Below are 22,863 nucleotides of genomic sequence, written 5' to 3'. Positions count from 1 at the left end.
TATTTTAGAAGAGTTTAAGGAGGATTGGCATTAATTCTTCTTTAAATGTTTGGTAGAATTCTCTAGTAGAGCCATCTGGTCCTAGGTTTTTCCCTGTTGGAAGATTTGTTTACTGATTCAGTCTTCTTGCTAGTTATAGGTCTGTTCAGATTTGTTTCTCCTCATGATTCAGTCTTCCTAGAGTGCATGTTTCTAGGAAATTATCTATTTCTTCCCAGTTGTCCAATTCGATGGTGAGTAATTGCTCATGGTAATTTCTTAGGATTTTTTTTTCATTTTGTGGCATCAATCATAATTTTTTTCATTTATGATTTTATTTATTTGAGTCTTCTCTCTTTTGTCTTTGTCTAACTAAAGGTTTGCCAATTTTGTTAATTTTTTATAAAACTAATTCAGTTTTATTATTGATTTTTTAAATATTTTTCTATCCTCTATTTCTTTTATTTCTACTCTAATCTTTTTTTATTTTTAATGTTTATTTATTTTGAGAGAGAGACAGAGGGAGTGCAGTCGTACAGGGGAAGCCCAGAGGGCAGTGGAGAGAATCCCAAGCAGGCTCTGTACTGTCAGCCCAGAGCCTGACACAGGGCCCAAACTCAAGAACCATGAGATCATGACCTAAGCCAAAAAGTTGGATGCTTAACCGACAGAGCCATCCAGGTGCCCCTCTACTCTAATCTGTATTATTTTCTTTCTTCAGATAATTTAGGGTTAGTTTGGGTTTTGTTTTGTTTTGTTTTGTTTTGTTTTTTAGTGTAGGTGTTTACTTAAACTTCCCTCTCATATAAATTTCCTTTCTAGTCCTGCTTTTGTTGTATCCCATAAGATTTGGCATATTGTGTCTTCAATTTTGTCTCAATATTTTTTAATTTTCCTTTTGATCTCTTCTTTGACCCTTTGGGGGTCAAGCTAAATGAGCTAGAAAGGAAGTAAGCTAGATCAATGACACAGAGTGTGTGTGTGCCTGTGTGTGTGTGTGTGTGTGTGTGTGTACGGACTCAAGACCTACAGTGAACCATGTTACATTCAGTCCACTGTACATTACTAAGGGGAAATCAACTAGGCATAGCCTATTCAACATAAATGATTGCCAACATAAAATTATCTAACCTATCTGCAGTAAATCTCCCTAAGATACACATTACTTACACACTTATTCTTTTGGAATGGTGAGAAACATTTACACTGTGTCTTACTCTCTAGAAAGATGCTTGCAAAGTTTCTTATAGGTGTAGACACTCTCCCTCTTACTTATGAGATTATCACTATGCATTTGATCAAGGATGAGGGATTTTCATGCCACGAAACAGGTGGTCAACCAACCAACCAACCAACCAACCAACCAACCAACCAACTAGGGTTATTGTATTCGCTTGAGTGATTCATTTTGAAAATCAAGGGGATATTGAATTGTTGCCAATAATATATCAGGAATAATACTACTTGGAACACAAGTGATTCTCTGGGGTACCTTGTGTTAACTTTCATGTTCTATAAGATACAAAACATTATCGTAACTCCAAAGCAAGCAAACTATCGAAGATTCATATCCTTCACGAATACTTACTTCGCAAAATACAGATTCTCAATCAGCTGAGGTGTTGGTTTTGAGCCAAGAAAGATAAGTCATAAATCTGAACTGTGTGACCCATTATGGAGCTGTAACTTGAGGCAGTTTTGCATATTTTACTACTTATTTTTCCCTTTCTCATTTTCCTTCTTTTTATTTAATGATGCTGTTCATGGTCACCTTTACAATAGGTTTTGTTTTTCAGAATATTCAAATATACATATTGCTGAATTTGAGGACTAATTAACATTGCCAAAGGATGGACACTGTGACTCACTCATAGAAATGGATATAATGATAGAATTTTTGTCTCCCATTTTTAGGGAGAAGGTGAGACTGACCTTGCTGTGTGAAAGGTAGTTGCATATGTACAGCAATAGTGTTATTTTATCGTAATTGTATTGAAAGTCAATACAAGTGTTTATAAATGCTAACTAAAAGGGTTGACTGACTCAGTTTTTAAGCTATCATTCCTCAGCCCCCAACTCTTCCTGCCAGAGCTTTGCTCTGTGATGGCTGGCCTAAGATTCTTCAAGCTACATTTTGTCATTGCTAGCTGGCTTTCTCTTAGATTTTTCCAATGGGATAGAATAAAGGAATTTGAAAGGTAGGAAAAGAGGGAAGGAAATTACTACTTCCTATTTAATTGTTCCCATCAATATGTTCCATCAATTGATTTTTATCAAAGAACAGCAGAGATTGATTCCAGCAGAAGTTGCTTGCAATTTCTGCCTTTTCCCACACTTCCCAGAGCCTTCTACATCCCTCCACCTTTGAAATTCCAACCACAATTAGGCTACCTTCTCTTTAGCAGGCTGAATCCCTGCTCACCAGGTCCCTCCTTAAAGAACCTGAGATAACCCTTGCGATTGGACAGCATTTGTTCCTCAGAGATGTAGGTCTCAATTCTGGGATGGATGCCCTTCTTCAATGCTCTGGAAGTACCAGCTGAAACTGGGTAATGCCTTCTCCTCAAAAGTCTGAATCCAGCTCCATGAGACCCCTTCTCCAAGCTTCTCCAAGCTTCCAAGTTTGGATAACCTTAACTTCTTCCCTTTGTCTCTCAGCCCTAAGGACAATAGCTGCTTCCTGCCCATATTTTCTCAATCTTATCTCAGTACTTTTTGCTCTTTTAGTCCTAAATACCCACTTATACAACAATTTATAACACATTATTTCTGTTAAAATAAGTAGTTTTTTTTTCTTTCAATGGACACTTCTTGTTACAACCAGTTACTGAGAAGGATCTGTACAGTCTTCTACTATGTTTGCAGATCTATTTTATTTTCAATTATGTCATTTTTAATATTGACCCAATGTAATTTTGCACATATACATTTAGAATTATTGTTTACATTTTTCATTTTTTCCCAGGTGGGCATATGTTTCTTTCCTCGTTATATTTTTCCCTACAAAATTCCATGTGTATTCCATGTGTATTTTTTCTTTAAAATGAACTGCTATTAGGTTTTTACATCATAATGTCAAAATGTAAATTTTAGAAAAAAGGCATGATACATTTGGTACTATTTTATCAAAGTTGTTATAAAATAAGATCATGGATCATTATGTATGGTTAGAACATTTTCAAGTTTAAAGGAGTCTTAATATGTGGCAAAAACATTTCAAAAAGTTCAAAGGAGTTTTAATATGTGGCAATTGTCAGTTCTTTCAGCTACATGATGGTAGGGGACTTAAGGTTGGTATATATATTTTGCACTTAGAATGCTTTAAGATACATATTATGTATTGGATTCTATAACAATGAGCACATCCTTTTCAATGTCTTTGCTGTATGGTAGTAAAATAGGAGAATTCTGCAAGTTTTAGGTTCATCAAAACCTCTTGTAAAATTTTTGAATTAATGGATCACTGAGTTCATTGAGAATAATGCTTCTATAAGTGAGCTGTCATATTTATTATTATTGCATTATTTATATTTTCCTATTCTCTTGCTTTCAACCTTTCTGTATCTTTATATATAAGGACTTTTATTTTTTTTTTATTTTTATTTATTTTTTTTTTTTAAATTTTTTTTCAATGTTTATTTATTTTTGGGACAGAGAGAGACAGAGCATGAACGGGGGAGGGGCAGAGAGAGAGGGAGACACAGAATCGGAAACAGGCTCCAGGCTCTGAGCCATCAGCCCAGAGCCCGACGCGGGGCTCGAACTCACGGACCGCGAGATCGTGACCTGGCTGAAGTCGGACGCTTAACCGACTGCGCCACCCAGGCGCCCCTATATAAGGACTTTTAAAATTTTGTTATTTTCTCTCATTTCAATTAGTGTTGAGAATAAAAGGAGGTTACCAGCTTTCCATCTTGAAATCAAATTCCAACTGAATTTGTTTTAATACAGCTCCCCCCGGGCCCCATATAATTAATGATTAGGATTATATAGTTTTCGGGAGAAAATTTAAGTGCATTGCATACCACTTTTATTTTATAATTTATTGTTTTGGAACTTTGTAAATTATTTTTCGTTAAACAGTGTAGTTATGGATACAGAATCCTTTTAATGACCAATTCTTCTAACAAAAGTTTCTGAAGCAATAGTATTTTTTATCTTGAAAATACATTATGTTTTTGTCTTGGGAATAAAAGAAGGACAAGCAGTCTAGGGCTGAGGAATTGGATTATTCTCATGAAAGATTCTTATGTGAGGTTCACTGATCAAGAATTCTATCTATTACTTTATAAACTGAATTGGACAGAAAGGTGAATGTTTAAAAATATTTTTTAACAATAAGAATTTAAGTTTAGATATAAACATTACATTTTAACTTCATTTTTGCATTTCAGTGATTATGTATTTCCTTTGTAAACTTAAATCACACATTAAAAATTGGCAATGACATTCTATTTTTAAAACAATGGCCCTTTTCCTTTTAAAGATAGAACATAAGGGTTTCTATCAGTTAGATAATTGGATTTTAGTTTCTACCTCTAGGCATGGGCAAGGGTTTGATACTTTTTTTTTTTTTTTTCAATTTTACGTAGAGAAGAGTGCAGCTCCATGAAAAGTGATAACAAAAATAATAGTGCAGTGCTGTATGGGAGGAAGCATTTTCTTTTTCAGAAATCAATAGGAAAAGAGAGTGATCCTATTTTTCACCTGAGGCAAATCACCATTACAGAACAGAAGAGTGCTCAGCTAGTAGGGGCAGCAGTGACACATACTTCCATCAGCCACTATTCAAGGTTAGGAGCAATACCCAGTGCTGGGGAGAGGCTAATTAAATTAATTCTGCGGGAAAGTGACAGGATGACTGAGAGCAAGCTGAGTGCTCCAAGCCTTTCCCTTTACCCTCCGTTTTCAGCGTTGCCCGGCCTGTTCTCTTTAGCATCTCACTCACATACTCAATACCCGGTGTGTGATACCTGGTTCCTTTTGGTCTTCTTGTTTCAGCCGCAGTGTGAATATTTGGCTTGTTCGATGACTGATGAGTGCAGCAGGAAAGAGATGTAATTGCTTTGACTAGGCAGCAGTAAATGGATGCTCCCTTTGGAAACTCAACTTGCTTCATTTAGACCCAAACATGCCAGGCAGATGCAGATGATCAATTCACAGCATATGATACGAGTGAATATCTTTCTCTTTTATGTTCTGTTTTTAATGTAATAGCAAACTAACATCTGTTGTTCTGAGCATCGCAAATCTGTTCTTTTCAATGTAAAGGTTTGCTGAGCATTGATATTTTACTAAGAATAGGATATGTGTGGCAATTATACTACACCACATTTTTTGTCAAATTCATATGTTTTCTGGAAAGGTCATTGTTGTGTGTGTGTGACCTACTGAGCTGTATTACTGTGATAGATGTAGTTACAAAGTAAAAGTATTTAACTGATAATGTTCTAGGGAGTGGGTAAAACAATAGAGAAGAGATGAAAGGTGACTGGTTTGAAGGGATAATCCTATGTTGTCAATAACATCTCATACATTCTTTGAGTCTGGTCTTTTACAGAGCACTTTTGTTCCTACTCAACACTAAAGACTGTCTGCTTTGGTATTATTTGGGGTATCTGTGAACCTTACTAATACAATAGTATTAGAATCTTTCTCTGAACCATAGAATCATGGAATTGCAAGTTCCTAAGTACAGTAAAGAAATGTTACAGTAGGTATAAGAGGGAAATCAAGAGTTCAACAAATTTCACTTCAACATGACTAATATTTTTGTGGGTAAGTTAGTTCATATGTTTAAACAGTGGTATAAATAAGTCTACATAAAGTGCACCTGTTCATTTTTTTTTTTTTCCTGATGAAAAAGGCTTGGCTGCATTGCACGTCTTCATGTTTTGCTGGCATTAACTTTGCTGGTTGCAGAAAGGACATGAGACAGCCTGACTTAGAGAGCCACAGCATTGCATTTAGAAACTCCAACTCAATATGCACTTTCTGCGTCTTCCATGTGCTATCTTTTTGTGTATGTGAAAACATTTTTTTAGATTGAAAAGCCATATCCAGATTGGCTTTTTATATATGTATATATAATTTGTATAAATACAGATTATACAAATTGTATAATTATTAGAAAAATATTTTATTCATATGACTCTACATAGTGTATTCTATGTAACAGTGCTCATGTATTTGCAGCCATGTACTGTCCTTTTAAAATCAAAATAGAGGGGCACATGGGTGGCTCAGTCAGTTAAATGTCTGACTTCATCTCAGGTCATGATCTTGCAGTTAGTGAGTTCGAGCCCAATGTTGGGCTCTGTGCTGACAGTTCAGAGCCTGGAGCCTGCTTCAGATTCTGTGTCTCCCTCTCTCCTTCCCCCACTCACACTCTGTCTCTTTCTCTCTCAAAAATAAATAAACATTAAAAAAATTTAAAAAATAAATCAAAATAGAGTAAAAACACACCTGAATATAAAATAAGTTAGTAATAATAATAATTCTATTATTCTTGGTTCCAATATTTTATTCAACTGAAAAATCTCAAATTTTGAAGTCCATATGTCTCGCTGTCAGTTTATTTTTCAACCTTACAATTCAATAGATTTCTGCTAAAAATTCTCTTTTATCTAATAGCTTATGTGTAGAGTACACATATGGGTACATACTCATATACTCAGGAGATTTGTAAATTATAAACTTTATAAAGATTTTGGGGAATTAGCCTAAACAAGAAAAAGTTGAAAGATTGAAAATGCCATTATTTGATTTAATCAATAAAATGAAGCACTTGTTATGTCATAGTATGAGATAATAATAAAAAAAATCAAGAATACGGCACTATATTACTGAGGTTTCCAAAGCTATCAAGCATTCCTGTTGAGAATGATTGGACCTATCAAGATATAAAAGAGCAGCTGGGGACATTTGAAGTGGCGATTTATATTTTGTGCAACCCTAGCCAGAGACGTGAGCAGCAGTATGAAATAGTAAAAGGATGTTAAATCAAACCAGGATGCTCAAAAAAGCTATCAAAAAGACGTGTTAGTATAAAATGGATATCTTAATATGATTAAAGATACAGCTGTTTAAATGAGATATTTACAATTTCATTTAATAGTTATTCAAAAAACTAAGAATGGCACTCAATATTTAAATTACTTTTGTTTACATTGACTTTGAATATGCAATTAGTGAATATTACATCGATTTATATTTTAAAGATGACACACAGTTGGGAACAGAAACTGTAGCATTGTATAAATTACTGTTTATTCCCTTGACAAGTGCTCTATTTGAGCAGAAGATCATCTTAGTCTGGGGTAAATAACTCATTGGGAGGGAGGGAAGCTGAGGAAGCAGGGGAGTCTTTAGTTTTAGAGACATTTTACCTAGAAATAGTGGTAGAAATTAATGGTCATTGTGGTAATTCAGCTTGAAGAATACCTTGAGGTTCTTAGGGATTATGTCTGTGCATTCTTTTAAAAATGCAAAACCAATTTAGCAAAATACCAGAAAGCATACTTTCCATTAGGATATCAAAACTACTCTATTTGTTCTATATTTAAATGTTGGTTCCACTGATAATCCAAGTTGCTATCTAGAACTTCTATGACAATTCTTAAGTATTCCTATAGCTACTTTGAAATGTTGTGTAGTTCTTGCTTCTTCAGCGTGAAGTATATATTGCGTATAAATAATTCCATTAGCTCTTAACTCTGCTTTTGCATATAACTGAACTGGGTTATTGCCCAAACATCAAAATATTACATACAATTAATACCTTGTTTGCCAAAACTTCAGCTATGGTGTATTCATTAATGGGGTTATATACACCAGATTTCAAAGTGAAGTAAATCCTCAAACACCTTGAGTGGATCATGTTTGGAATTGTTTCTTTCATTACCCACCTTAGTCTGTATTATTGTTGAATAATTGTATAAAGGTGTAATTATTTTATGAACTATTCAGTAGAAGAGGAAGATAAATTGAAATGGCTTTTTAATTTTTCAAGGTTATGTTTTCTTTTATTAATTGTTGTCGGCATGAGAATCTGAAAGCACCCTAGTCTGTATGTATCGTTCTGTAGTTCAGAGGTTTTTAACCTGCTCTCCATCATGACATAGAATATATCTGACTGATGAATTTATAAACTGAGGTTGAGGGCAATTCTCCAGGGTGGAACCTGTATCCTCTGTCCCTCTTTTCCCATTAAATAAAGCAAATTGAATGCAACCAAGGGAGGGTGATGTATAAGACTAACCTTGAGCCATGCTAAAACAATGTTTTATAGTAAAGTAAATTATCTCACAAAATTTGGCACTTTTCGCATTATTAGGGACAGATTATTTATGGCATACATTGCATTCTGACACAGGATGAGAAATTCTGATAAAATTGTGGTTTTTCCTTTGACATTTTTTTGTCACTTTTGATTCTTGGCTGTTATGGTTTGACAGTGGTATATCTTTTAATTTAAAATAATGGCCAGACACACATTTGGAATGGCCTGGTCAGCCAGAATATGCTGCTGTCAGAATCCTTCAGTCCAAAGATTCCTTTTTATTGTCCACTAAGGTAACATTTAATTCACTGTGGCTTTTCTTTTCTGAAGGTTGCCCAAGATTCCTCCAAAAGCGAACATGTGTCTCAAAGATATATCATTCACAGAAAAAATTTAAATACTACTAAATTTATAGAGTAATTGCAATTGAGTTGAATAAATTCTAATAGTTTCTGACCTTGCGAGAGTCATAGTTTATTGTGAGTAAACATAATATAAGGTGTGACACAAAATGTATGTTGCAGGAGGTCATTGTGAGAGGATGTGACCACTGGTTGACCTGCCAGCTGTATGAGGTCAGTAGAAAGCTCCTCGCCCCCTCCCTTTCCTTGGAATGTACATTCTGCCCACTATTCTCACACTTGTAGTTGTTTGGAGAACAAAGACTGGAGAGAATAAAGTATTTCTGAGGCCATCTGTACTGAATATCTGAACCCAGTTAAGGCCTCTATACAAACTTTTAAGATTCTGGCCAAGAGGTTTGGAGATTTGCCTGTTATTAAAAAGCAAAACAAAGGCTATAGATATTTTTGAAAGAAAGCAAATTCGGATGTTAACAATGGTATAGACCTACACTTCTTAAAATGTGTAACAGAAAATCTTAGATATTTAGAAAAAAATCTCAAAAATAAGGAATTCTATGTTTTCATAGATGGGGGGAACATTAATTTAAATAAAATTACATAGGTTTCTTTATTGCTTGATTTTTTTCAGAACATCTACTATATGAATCTCCAAGAGGAGAATATATTATGTGATATTTCCTGGAATTCTTGTGCATTTAACTTTTTCCCTTGAGCAATTTGCTTTGGGAAATAATCTAAATAAAATCCTCTTTACAAGGTAAATTTGTCAGCATTTCATGCTTTCAGAATGATTTTAACTGTTCTCATAGTTTTGTAGTTGTATATCATTGTTTTTGTTTTTCAAAAAATTTCTCAATATTTATTATTTTGAGAGAGAGAGAGAGAGAGAGAGATGCAGTGCATGTGGGGGAGGGGCAAAGAGAGGGAAACGCAGAATCCCAAGTAGGCTTCAGGCTCTGAGCTGTTAGCACAGAACCCCATGCAGGGCTCGAACTCATGGACTGCGAGATCATGACCTGAGCTGAAGTCAGATGCTTAACAAACCAAGCCATCCAGGTGCCCCTATATCATTTATGTTTTAATTTGTATTTCCTAATGGTGAATTATGTTGAGAATGTTTTAACTTGTTATTTGCCATCTAGCAGTGATCTTTGATGGGGTACCTTTTCAGGTACTTCGCTTTCTTTCTTTTTTTTTTTTTTTTTTTGTACAATTGATAATTGACCAATACAACATTTTCACAATTTCTATAAACAGCCAACAAATATAAATTCTTCCATTATCCTCTCTCTGCTTTTTAATCTCCTGTAATTTCTGACACATTCCAAGGTATTGATACCGATCATATGTTGATTATTGCTTTTCTACCCTCCTAATAGAAAAAAAAAGTAGTGTGTATTAAAAAATGAGCAATCGTTGCTCATAAAAAAAAATGTTAAAATGTTTGTATATTTTAATACAAGTCTTTCATGTAATATGTGTTTTGCAAATACTTTCTCCCAGTTGGTGACTTCTCTTTTCATTCTCTTAATGATAAAGTTTTTTTAAATTTTAATAATGTCCAGGTTGTCAATGTTTTCCTATTATTGATCATGCTTCTGATGTTGTATCTAAACACTCATCACCAAATGCAAGGTCATATAAATTTTCTCTTTTGTATATGTTGTCTCATTTATATTTATATTTATATTTATATTTATATTTATATTTAGGTCCATGATCCATTCCATTTGCTTTGAACATTCAGTACTATATGTTGAAAAGATTATTACTTTTCTATTGAATGCCTATACATCTTTTGAAAAATCAGTTGACTATCTTTCTTTGCATGGGTCTATTTCTGGGCTGTTTATTCTGTTCTATTGGACTCTATGTAGATTCTTTAACCAATACCAAGCTGTCTTGATTACTGTCTTCTAGTAATGCTTGAAATTAGGTGCTATAATTCCTCCAACTTTGTTCTTCTTTAGGATTGACTATTCTGGGCTTTTCCCTGTCATATAAACTTTAGAATCAGTTTGTTGATATCTATAAAACAGCCTCCTGGGATTTTGATTGGAACTACATTCAGTCTATGGGTTACACTGAGAAAAATTGACATCTCAATATGAAGTCTTTCATTAAGAATATCTCTTGATCTACTTAGATCATTTTTTGATTTTTTTATCAGTGTTTTCTTCTCATTTTTTTCATAGCTATATCCTGTATATGTTTTATTAGATTTTTGTCTAAGTATTTTAGTACTTTTGTTGTCATTGTAAATGGTATTAATGTCAAATTTCAACTGACTTTTGTATATACAATTTGATTTTGTATCTTGCAGCCTTGTTAGAGAGCTTTTCCCCTTTGGCATATTTTTTAGGGTCTTTTAAATAGGCAGTCATGTTATCTGTGAATAAAGAGTTTTTTCTTATTTTCTAAACTTTATATCATTTATGCCTTATTCTTGTCTTCTTGCACTAGTATTAGGTTTCCAGTACAATGTTAAATAAGAGTGATAAAAAGGGATATCCTCACCTTGTTCCTGATATTAGGGGGAAAATGTTATTCTCTCCCCATTAAGTATGATGTTAGCTGTAGGAAAATGGTATCATTTCTTTTTCAAATGTAGAATTTGCCTATGAAAACATTTGGGCCTGGTTGATGCTTTCTTTTTTGGAAGGTTTTTTTCCTTTTTTTATTGCAATTTATTTAATCAGTATAGGATTGTTCCTGTTACCTATTTATCATTGCATGTATTGGGGTAGTTAATGTCGTAAAAGAAGTTGGTCCATATCATTTACATTATCCAATTTGTGGGGATAGTTGTTCATGGTAGTCTTTTATTATCCTTTTGATTTCTTCATATTCTGTAGTGATATTCCCTGTTTCCTTACTGATATTTGTAATTTATGTCTTCCCAAAAATTTTTCACAGCTTGTTTGGCTGAAGTCTTACCAACTTTATTGATCTTTTATAAAAAACAAAATCAGCTTTTGGTTTTGTTGATTTTTTTTTCTATTGTTTTCCTATTTTCATTTTTATTGATTCAGGTTATAATTTTTGTTATCTCTTTTTTTCTGCTTTCTTCAGGCTTGAATTGCTTTTCTTTCTCTTAGTGTACTATGATAGAAACTTAGGTTATTAACTTTAAACTGATTTATTTTCTAATATATGCATTTACTGCATTTATTTTCTAAGCAATGCTTTTGCTGTATGTATCATACAATTAAAAATTATTTTATTATATTGGGACGCCTGGGTGGCTCAGTCGGTTGAGCGTCTGACTTTGGCTCAGGTCATGATCTCGCAGTCTGTGAGTTCGGCCCTGCGTTGGGCTCTGTGCTAACAGCTCAGAGCCTAGAGCCTGCTTCGAATTCTGGGTCTCCCTCTCTCTCTCTGCCCCTCCTCCACTCATGCTCTGTCTCTCTCGCTCTGTCAAAAATAAATAAACACTAAAAAATTTTTTAAAATTATTTTATTATAGTAAAACATGCATAACGTGGAATTAACCATTTTAATCGCTGTTAAGTGTATATTTCAGGTACATTAAGTACATCTACATTGATGTGTAATCAACACTACTATTTATGGTCAGAATGTTTCCTCATCCCAAACTGAAACTTTGTAATTATTAAACAATAACCAACCCCCCCCCCCACCTCCCTTCTCTATCCTCTAAAAACCAATATTCTGTTTTCCTCCCTAGGAATTTGACTATTCTATGTACCTCATATAAGTGGAATCATACCATTTAATCTTTTGTGTTTGGCTGATTTTATTTAGCATAATTTTTTTGTTCAAGGTTCATTCATCCTATAGCATATATCAGAGTTTCATTCCTTCTTAAGGGTGAATAATATTCCATTATATGTTTATACCACATTTTGTTATCCATTCATCTCTAGATGGAGATTTGGGCTGTTTCCACTTTTTGCTGTTGTGACTGATGCTGCTATGAACATGGATATATAAATATCTGTTTGAGTCCATGCTTTCAATTTTTTGGAGTATATACCTAGAATTGAACTTGCTGGTACATATGATAATTCTATGTTAATTTTTTACAGAACTGCCATACTCTTTTCCATAGTAACTATATCATTTCATATTTCCAACAGCAGTGAACAAGAGTTCCAGTATCTCTACATCCTCACTAACACTTGTTGTTTTCTGTGTTTTTTATAATAGCCATCCTAATATATGTGAAGTGGTATCTCATTATGGTTTTGATTTGCATTTCCCTAATGATTAGTGACATTAAACATCTTTTCATGTACCATCAACCTTTTTTTAAAAAGATTTTTTTTTAATGTTTATTTATTTTTGAGACAGAGAGCGTGAATGGGGGAGTGGCAGAGACGCGCCCACGTGCACACACTCACACCCACACCCACACCCACACCCACACACAGAATCTGAAGCAGGCTCCAGGCTCTGAGCTGTCAGCACAGAGCCAGATGCCGGGCTCGAACTCACAAGCTGTGAGATCATGACCTAAGCTGAAATCGGACAATTAACCAAATAAGCCACCCAGGCGCCCCATGTACCATCAAGCTTTTGTATACTTTCTTTGGAATATGTTTATTTAAGTCTTTTGGCTATTTTTTCATTGGATGTCTTTTGTTCTTGAATTTGGGGAGTTATTGACAAATTCTGGGTATTAATTCATTAACAGATACATGATTTGAAAATATCTTTCCCCATTCTGTTGGTCATCTTTTCATTTTGTTAATAGTATATTTGGTACACAAAAGTTTTAAATTTTCTTAAAATTCAAATTACTTACTTTTTTTTTCTTTTGATGCCTAAGCTTTGTCATATCCAAAATGACTGCTAAATCCAATGTCAGAAAGGTTTTTCCTGTGTTTTCTTATAAGATTTATTGTAAACTTTTTCTTCATTTTGTTTCCTTTTTTGTTCTTCAGACTCAACAATTTCAAATGATTTATCTTCAGGTTTGCTGGCTTTTTTCTTATGCCTGTTTGAGTCTGTTGCTGAATCCCTATAATGAATTTTTCAATTCAGTTATTATCGTTTTCAGCTCCAGTATTCCTGCTTGTTCTTTTTTAGAATTCCTATTTTTTGATATTCTCATTTTGTTCATATGTCATTTTTCTGATGTCCTTTAATTCTTTCTCTGTTTTTCTTTAGCTCTTTGAGTATATCTAAGACATTTGTTTAAGAGTCTTTTTCTAGTAAGTCTTATGTATGTGTTTTGTCAAGTCTGGTTTCTGGAGAATTATTTTGTTCCTTTGAATAGGCCAGGTTTAACTGTTTTCTTGTCTTCCTTATGAACTTTGTTGAAAATTGGGCATTTGAAAAAATAGCCACTTCTTCCAGTTTTTGCAGACTGGTGTGTAAGACTTTTACTAATTGTTAAGCCTCTGAGCGTCTGAGCCTTGAGATCAGCCAGAGTGTAGTTCTTTTGAAGTCTTTTTGGGCATGTATCTCTTGTGGGCCTGTGTGCTGATTTTTTTTTTTTTTTCCAATTTTACCCAGTGGCTTTTAAATGTCTTAATTTGCCAAAGGGTCTTCCCCCACAGCTTCCTTTGGGTCCTTAAGTAGTTTATTGTATTCCTATGCCCATAATCTCTTCATGTGTGAGGGTGCCCACCCCTACCTTCCATGGAGAGAGGGAGATACAGAACTGAAGCAGGCTCCAGGCTCTGTCAGCACAGAGCCCCTGATGTGGGACTTGAACTCACAAACCTGAGATCATGACCTGAACCGAAGTCAGAGATTTAACTGACTGAGCCACCCAGGTGCCCCCAGACCAGAATGCTTTAAGTAAGTTCCACTTTGCTCCTTCCATCTAGAGGGAAGGAAGCAAGAATTGTACCACTTCCCCCTGACACCTTGTCAGTGAAGGGTTAGGAAAAGGTCAAGCAAAACAACAAAAAATTTCCTATGTTTTAAAAAAATTTTTAAGTTGGGCATTCTCATGCTTGCTATAAATCTACGACTCATTTCCAGAGCTTCTATTAGGTTATTTTAGTGAGTCTGTAGTTGTTTATTTGGTATTTCTATGGAAGAACAAGCATCTAGAGCTTTCTACTCTGCCATCTTGTTGACATCACTCCTGATGAAAGTTTTGTTTTGATTTGTTTTTGGTATTTAGTCTCTATGGTGTTCATTAAGCTTTTTGGATCTATAGTTTCATGTTCTTCATAATTTTGGAAACTTGGCTATATTTTGTCTTTGCATTTCAGTTTGTTAAGCTTGTGTTGACTATCTTCAAAATCATTGATACCCTGCTGCATCTAAAGATAAGTCTGTCAAAAGTATTCTTTATTTCTGTTACTGAACTTTTTTTTCTAGAATTTTCTTTTGATTCTTAGTTTCTATATCTCTGCTTACATCACCAATTTATTCTTGCGTGTTGTATACTTTTCTTTATTATAGTCATTAGCATATTTGATACAGTGTTTAAAAAATTCTCAGTCTGATAACTCCAATATGATAATTGTTCTCTCTTCATACTGACTTTTTCTTGCCTTTTGGAATGATTTGTAATTTTTAGTGGAAGCAGGATATGATGTGTTGGATAATAGGTACTGAGGTAAAAGTGTATAACGTGATGATTTATGTTAATTGATCTAGCAGTTGGGCTATGTTTAACATTGATTTTAACTGTGGGAGCCAGACCTCAAATTCTTATAATGTCCGTATTTTTATCCCTATTTTTTGATTTTGGTGCTTTCCTACTTACTTCTCCTAGAGAGAGTGTATGTTGCAGATTTTTCAGCTTCAGTCTACTGTTATTTCCTTTCTGATTTACTTTCATCTTCAAACCACCTTGTACCACTAAAACAGACAGGCTACCAGTTATGGATGAAACCTTAAGCTCCTTACAGAGAAAACTGGCATTAAACTTTCTTCTCCACAAGGTGTGTAATTGGCCGGTGAGGAAAGTAATGAAAGGTAGCAGGTTTCTTCATGAGCCGTGTATTGGGATATCTTTGACCTTTGGGAAATATTTGAAATCCACTTATTTGAGGTCTAGGTCTTTCTCACTCTCAGTAATAGATTCCTACATTGATGGCCACTGATAATCTTGCCTATGGGCAGTCATGCCTGTGGTGGGAGATCCCAAGACCACCCTGTGGCTCTGTGATTCACTGTAAGGACTCACAGAAACTTATTCTTATGGTTGCAATGTATTATTGTGAAAGAATACAGATTAAAATCAGCAAAGGAAAAACAGATATCTGAGGCAAAGTCCTAGAGAAACCATGTAAGTTTCCAGGTATCTTTTCCCAATGGAGTGGCATAAGAATATGCCTTTTTCTTCCCCAAACAATGTATGACAACACAAATGAAGTGTTGATAGCCAAAGAAGCTAACTTGAGCTTTGGTGCCCAGTATTTTTATTGGGGTTCACTCAGATAAGCATACAGTACTTGTATGACTGATCTCAGCTACTCAAATTCCTGCCTTCCAGAGCAAAAACAGGACTTCTCTATAAATTACATATGTTAGCATAAACTATCTGATGGAACTGGCCCATGGCCTCAGGCATACAAAAACAATCAGTCACCATAAAAGGCATTATTAGCATAAATTATCTCATCAAAGTTGTATGCTATGATGTAAGGCCTCAGGCATACAAAAACATTCATATTAGGCAGAATATTCCAAGGGCTCAAAGTACTTCTCCCAAAGGTTGATCTGGAGATAAGCCTTCCTTGCCAATGTGAAGGGTTTGTGTAATCAAAGGTCTGTTGACTTAACTCTTTTACTGCACAATGCCTTTACGTGTTCCTTCACATATTGACTGTGCTTGGCCATGTGACTTGCTTTGGCTGGTGGCAAATCAGCAAATAAAACGCTAGCAGTGGGCTTGATAAGCACTTGTCCTCTTGAAATGCTGCTGCTATGTTAAGAAACCAATAAAATCATATGGAGAGAAATTTTCATCAATTTTATCTATCTGAGGTAAGCTCAATTAACCCACCAATTATGAGAAATGACTTGTCTTTGTTTTAAGCCACTACATTTTGGAGTAATATCTTATATAGCAAAAGATAACTGATACACAAGTTGGTTCCAGAAGTTTCACCAATCCCAGAAGGGAGCTGATTGATTGGACTAAGTCTATCTATTCTATCTTTGAAGTCAAAAGAATAAGATGAGAACACTGAATTCATAGCATAATAATCATAATGTCCTGTCAAGACAGAAAAAAAGATAAGAATAACCCAGCCACACAAAAACAAGGCTATAAAGTGTACAGTGGTAAACTGTGTGGGAGTAATGTACAGATATCCACGAGTATGCATGCAAAAGTTTCTAGGGTAATCTCTAACCAAGTACAGAGGAACAGTAAAATAAAAATAAAATATCCATAAAAGACAAAAATAAGGGGAAAATGTAAAAATCTGAAATAAAAAAAAAACTTTAAATAAGAGGGTCTAACTAAATCAAATTGTATTAGTAATTATAATGTAAATGATGAGACATAATGCTTCAGTTCAGTTAAAAAATATATGAATTAAAAAAAATCCAACTATATACTGTTTGCTATAAAGAAATGTAAAAAAGTAAGAATAATGAAAGTTTAAGAAAAGTTAGAAATACAACTAGGCAAATAAAAACTAAACAGCCTGATGGGTATTTGTATATAATACCAAATAGAATTTAAGGTAAAAGGCATTACTAGAGAATCAGCTTTTTGAGATCTTAGGTTGTCTGATGTTGGCCTAAATTATATCCTAGATAAATGATCATTATGAGTGATTGGATACATATAGTACTTTTATATTTCAGAAATATTAGACTTATATCAAGTGTTTTGTTAATTTTTAAATTTATTCTATCACAAGATATATTTTTGTAAAATGTATACCAAGATAATGTCTTGCCATCTGGCATACATATAAACAACCTATTTGTAAATTTTGATCAATTGATTAAAAGCCTGGTTTAGTGACAGCAATTATTGTTGAGAGTTAAATTTCCTTGAGTGGTGAAATAATTTATTCTAAGACAAGAATTAATACTTATAACTATATCTTTGATAATTCAAAGGCAACAAATGAAATAGTTAAAGATTTTAATATTTAAAAAATTAAATCTGACATAAGTTGACTAAAAACTTTCAGAAAGGTTCAAATATCAGTTCACAAGATTTAAAATTCTCAATAGAAAGAGAACTCTATAGATGTAAAATAAAATCATGAGACTCTTATTTTCAGATCAGCAGCCCATACAGGCAAGATAAACCTCAAAATAATGGGTTTTAAAACCCATGAGAGACAAAACCCCAAATGAATTGAAATCCAGGAAGTAAGGAGCCCATTATAGGAAAGGAAAGAACCACAGCTCCTCTCATCTTTGGCAGAACTGTTGAAAGTGGAGGAATACACCATAGACTCGGAAAAGAGAAGCCAGGCAAAATTTGAATCAAATTTTAATGACCACATATGAGCTTATTTGAAAGATTAGACTTTCTAGTCACAGAGCAAGTGTCCACCTGTGACATTTTGTTTCTATAGGTTTTTAATGAGAACCAAAAGATGGAGACAAAAAAGGAAAGCTAAGTAGGTAAAAGGCAGCTACCATCCTAAGTCAGAGAAGAGGAGTACAGGGGAGTTGAGATAGATCTCCTGAGACACTGAGAAAATGAACTACCAACACTGGAGGACTGGAGGGTAGCTGAGAAAAACCCTACTGGGGCACTTGAGACTTTCCAGGAGTATCAGGCTGCTGACTAGGAAGACACGGGTAGACAGTAGGACTGAAAGGCTGAGAAAACAGGGAGCATGACTGGAGAGTAACACTGATTTCTCTGCTATCCAAGAAGCAGGCAGCCAGATTGGAACACGAGTTGAGAGTAACCACAGCCAGATGGCACAGTTTTGAAATACAGGTAAATTTTTAGAATCATACAAGTGCTCTCCAGATGAGAGAAAACTCCTGACCCTGCTCAAAATATTTGAAATCCGTGGTGAAGTGAATCAAACTAAAATTTAAAAAGATAAGTCACAGCCCCATTCTAGGTCAAATTGACTTATATTCACCACAACAGTGACTGGATTGACAAAAGAAAGTCGGCTGGGACTTACTGCTTCAGTTTCTACTGGTCTTTAATAGAAATGTCTAGCATATAAAAATTAAATCATAATGACTGGAAGGAAGGAAGGAAGGAAGGAAGGAAGGAAGGAAAGGTGGACAGATGTGACTCAAGGTCAAGAAAGGGAATAGTCCATAGAAGCAGATTAAAATATGGCCCAAACGGAATGATCTGACAGGGATTTTTTAATTAATTATGATAAAAATGGTACAGTATAGAAGAAAAGTTGTGACAATTTAATTTTATTTCATTTATTTATACTCTTAATGTTTTATTTATTTTTGAGAGAGACACAGCATGAGTGAGGGAGGGGCAGAGAGAGAGAGAGGGAGACATAGAATCCAAAGCAGGCTCCAGGCTCCAAGCTGTCAGCACAGAGCCCAATGTGGGGATTAAACCCACCAACTGGGAGATCATGACCTGCCTGTGACAATTTTGTAAAGAGAAGCATTAGTAGAGACTTAATCTAATGGAAATGGAAAATTCCAACAGCCAAATAGAGATGATAGAAATAAAAAAATATGATTTTAGAAATGGACTATTAAGTGTGTTTAATAGCATACTGAACACTGCAAATGAAAGATCAGTGAAATAGAAGAAAGACCAGTAGAAACTATACAAATTGATGGGGCGCCTGGGTGGATCAGTGGGTTAAGCGTCAGACTTCAGCTCAGGTCATGATCTCACGGTTTGTGAGTTCAAGCCCCATGTCAGGCTCTGTGCTGACAGCTCAGAGCCTGAGCCTGCTTTGGATTCTATGTCTCCTTCTCTGTCTGCCCCTCCCCAGCTTACTCTCTGTCCATCTCTGTCTCTCAAAAATAAATAAAAATGTTTAAAAAAATTTAAAAAAAGAAACTATAGAAATTGAAACATGAATAAGGAAAAAAGTCAAAAGGAACAAAATATTCAAGATACATGAGGCAATAAGAAACAATCTAACATATGTATTGCTGGAGTCTATGGGGAAAAATAAATCTCTGAAGTGATAATGAGAGAAGTCTTTTTTCTTTTTTTTTTACATTTTTTAAACATTTATTTATTTATTTATTTATTTATTTATTGAGAGAAAGAGTGAGACAGAGTGTGAGTAGGGAAGGGGCAGAGAGAGGGAGACACAGAATCTGAAGCAGGATCCAGGTTTTGAGCTGTCGGCACAGAGCCCAATGTGGGTCTTGAACTCACAAACTGTGAGATCATGAGCTGAGCTGAAGTTGCATGCTTAACCAGCTGAGCCACCCAGGCACCCCAAGTCTTTTTGCTTTTTTAATGTTTATTTATTTATTTTGAGAGAGAGAGAGAGGGAGAGAGAGAAAGAAAGAGAGACAGCAAGATCACATGAGCAGGGGAGGGGCAGAGAGGGAGGGAGAGAGAGAACCCAAGCAGGCTTTCCACATTTAGCATAGGGCCCAACACAGGCCTTGATCTAACGAACCCAGGATCATGATCTGAGCTAAAATCAAGAATTGGCAGCTTAACCAACTGAGCCACCCAGGCACCCCTGAGAGAGGTCTTTCAAATCTTGGTAAAAGATATCAACTCAATAGTCCAAGAAGTTCAGCAAACCCCAAGCAGAGCAAATACAGACAATGACAACAACAAAAACACCTAAGCATATTACAACAGATCTGCTGAAAACTTTTAAGTAAAGAAGAAATTTTAGGGGCGCCTGGTGGCTCAGTTGGTTAAGCATCAAACTCTTAGTTTCTGCTCAGGTCATGATCTCATGGCTCATGAGTTTGAGCCCCACATTGGGCTCTCTGCTGTCAGCACAGAGTCTGGTTTGGATCCTCTGTCCCCTGCTCTCTCCGGCCCTCCCCCACTCATGCATGCACATGCTCTCTCTCTCAAAAAATAAGTAAACATTAAAAAAAAAGAAATTTTAAAAGCAGTCAGAGGAAAAAAAGACATAGTATATATTTGGAAAAATGAGAGGAAATGATGAAATTTCTTCATAAATAATGAAGACCAGGTGACAAATGAAAGTATACCTTTAGAGTACTAAAGGAAAAACCTGTCAATCTAAATTTTGTATTGGAAAAAACATTCTTCAAAAAGGGAGGAAAATAATGACATTCTCAAAGAGACAAGAGCTGAGAGTCCTTTGTAAGCATTTCTTACAAAGAACTAAAAAGTTCTTTAGGCCAAAGGGTGGTGAATGATACCAGATGTGATTCGAGATCTTTACCAAGGAATGAAGATCATCAGATCAAGTAAACATCTGAGTAGGCCAGTGTAAAAGACACTTTTACTACCTTTGTAAAGCTCTCTCTGTGTGTCTTCCACCCTGTCTGTCCTTCAGTGTATGTGTATAATTATATTTAATAAAATATTGACTACTTAAAGCAAAAATAATAGGTAGCTGGGGGTTTATATTTTACATAACAGTAAAATATAAGACAAAAGAAATACAAAGGCAGGGGATGCATAATTAAAATTATACTGTTTAGGGCTCTTACCCTATTTGTGAAATGGTATAATAATATTTCAAATGTCTTTGTAACTCTTCTGAGGTGTTCAGTTAGCTGGATGTTTATTAGGAGTGCTCTTCACATCCCTACTTGTGGGAGGAAGGGGCTGAAACAGGATTGGGGAGAGGGAGCAGACTTGTGATAAAGAACCAATAAAAGCCTCCATCTACTTCATGTGTGTTTTAGAGGTGGCACAGCTCTGAGATTTGTTCTGCGTTGGGATGAGGGATCAGGCCTTTTCACCCCTGGGATGAGCAGTCATTAGATATTGACTGCCCCTGCAAGCGAACATGAGCTTTGAAGAGGCAGTTTTATTCAGCTGAGGCCATCCTGAAGATAACTGACAGTGAAAGCCATCTTACAGAGGTGCTTCCAAAATCTGGGCCAGTCCTTCATTCCTGAAGGTGAATATCCTCTATGTTTGTATGTATAGGCTTGGAGAACTCTGTGGAAGTACATATAACTGGCTCTTCATATTGTCATTTTAGGAAGTTGGAATTGGGGGTATGCAGGTGGAAATATTAATGTTATCTTTATATATCTTTCCATTTTTGAATCTTTTATAAATGTTACTTTTAAAAATATTTCTTAAAATTTGTAAAGACTCGCAAAATAATATTTTAATTTCAACATTTTTTTTACAGTTGATGCTGATTATCATTAAAAAAATTGTTTTTCAATGTTTATTTTTGAAGGAGAGAGAGGACAGGGTGTGAGCAGGGGAGGGGCAGAGAGAGAAGGAGACACAGAATCTTAAATGGGTTCCAAGCTCTGAGCTGTCAGAGCTTGAGGTGGGGCTCAAACTCATGAACTCTGAAATCATGACCTGAGCTGAAGTCGGACGCTTAACTGACTGAGCCACACATGTGCCCCAATGCTCATTATCATTTTTAAAGATGATGGTCATCATCATACAAATCAGAATTTAAAGGAAAATAAGAATATTTCCTTAGCAAGTTTATTGAATCTGAAATACTTCCTTATCTATATTCAGTACATCAGATTTTCTTCTCATTTTTAAAGCTGTGAGTGGGTGAAAATACTATTCTTGCTACCTTAGTTGCAACCAATGATACATCTCTTTGAGCAGAAAACCAATTAGTAGTTATTCTTATTCTGTGGTTGGATATAAGAGTGCTTTCATATAGAAACACAAAACAAAAAAAAAGTGCACTATTAGCCAGTAAAAGATTTTTCCTTTGGCTTTAGATAGTTCCTGATCATAGTAGTCTCAGTGCGTACTTGAGTTTGATTTCTAGCTTTGTGCATTTCACTTCTTTTAAACATCAATAATACTGAATTGGAGGATTGTAAAAGTTATGGAGGAAACTAGTCATGGTCCAAGAAGGACAACTGAAACAGAGGCCAATAAGATAGCATGGTTTTCTCTATCAAAGGTATGTTACTGCTCTCTTGTTTTCTTCAATTTAAAAATAATTATAATGGGCAAATATAGAAACAACTTGGTTTTAGAGCTAATAGTTATTATTTTGAAGGGGAAATTGATAAGAGAATAAATGTGATGGCTGTGAATGGACTTTTGAATAATAATCATACATAGCTATTTCTCTAATGCAAGGAATATATGAAAACTGTTTGTATGTTGGGAAGGCAACTTAGGTTCTTACTGAGTATTACTAAAGGCCAAGCATTCATTAGCCATAATTTCTCTTACCTAAGAAGCAGGTGTCCTCATCAAAGCATATGAATGTAAGC

Source organism: Leopardus geoffroyi, chromosome B1 (assembly GCF_018350155.1).
Source record: "Leopardus geoffroyi isolate Oge1 chromosome B1, O.geoffroyi_Oge1_pat1.0, whole genome shotgun sequence".
Taxonomy (NCBI): Eukaryota; Metazoa; Chordata; class Mammalia; order Carnivora; family Felidae; genus Leopardus; species Leopardus geoffroyi.
The sequence above is the reverse complement of the archived record's forward strand: the minus strand, read 5'-3'. Positions refer to the sequence as shown.